The sequence below is a fragment of the Macaca thibetana genome, chromosome 4 (genome assembly GCF_024542745.1).
Source record: "Macaca thibetana thibetana isolate TM-01 chromosome 4, ASM2454274v1, whole genome shotgun sequence".
NCBI lineage: Eukaryota > Metazoa > Chordata > Mammalia > Primates > Cercopithecidae > Macaca > Macaca thibetana.
The window spans coordinates 50,161,802-50,162,562 of record NC_065581.1 but is presented as its reverse complement, the minus strand read 5'-3'; the positions used below and the strand labels follow the sequence as shown (position 1 = coordinate 50,162,562).

Sequence of the window (761 nt, the reverse complement as noted above, 5' to 3'; positions counted from 1 at the left end):
CAGTGTTACAGCTCTTTTAGAATTTGTCTAGCAAGTTCTCTGGTCTTCACTGGAAAACCCATAAAATATTAATAATAAAACCAGTTATCTAAAGAGCAGCTACTCGTTTGCTATCTCTTCTAGTAGACGTAGGGAGTTCAAACTGTTTTCACCATTACGGCTTTTGAATCCACATAGCATTATGTCTAGTGGCATTCTAATCTCTGGGGCTTCAAATGATGCTCAATTCATATGCTACAGTACTTGTGTGATAAGAGCTTCATTAGATGATGTCTGGGATCTGCTCAGTGTCCAAGTTTCAAGTATAGGACTTAAAAACACAGTTGTTACCTGATACCTGCCTTTGGTAAATGCTTCCTATTTCCTTCTTTCATCCCTACTTTCTAGTGAAAGGTTGACAAGCAGGAGTTATGCATCCAGAATGATCCTTTATTGCTCTTCTTCCTGTATTTACTCTGCAGAGAAACACTGAAGGATAGCATGCTCAAAGTTGTGAAGGAAAGTGTGGCAGACAGACCCTAAGGCGACCTCCCATTATCCTTGCCTTTTAGTATTTATAATGTTGTATAACCCCCTTCTCCTAAATGTGAGCAGGGTCCTTGACTTGCGGCTTATAAGTAGAACAGGGCAAATGAGATGAAATATCAGCCCGTTGATTAGGTTATGTTACATGGCATAAGGTAAAGAAATTTTGCATATATAGTTAAGGTCCCCAAACCAGTGGTTTAGAAGTATCAAAAGGGAGGTTATCAGGAGAGATC

General features: G+C 39.4%; 1 non-coding gene across 1 annotated transcript; it reads left to right on the top strand.

Annotated features, from left to right (window-relative positions):
- On the top strand, positions 1–62 carry LOC126954037 (U7 small nuclear RNA). The gene has a single exon (XR_007725490.1). It is a non-coding gene; the product is annotated as a U7 small nuclear RNA (small nuclear RNA).
- The last annotated feature ends 699 nt before the right edge of the window (positions 63–761 follow it).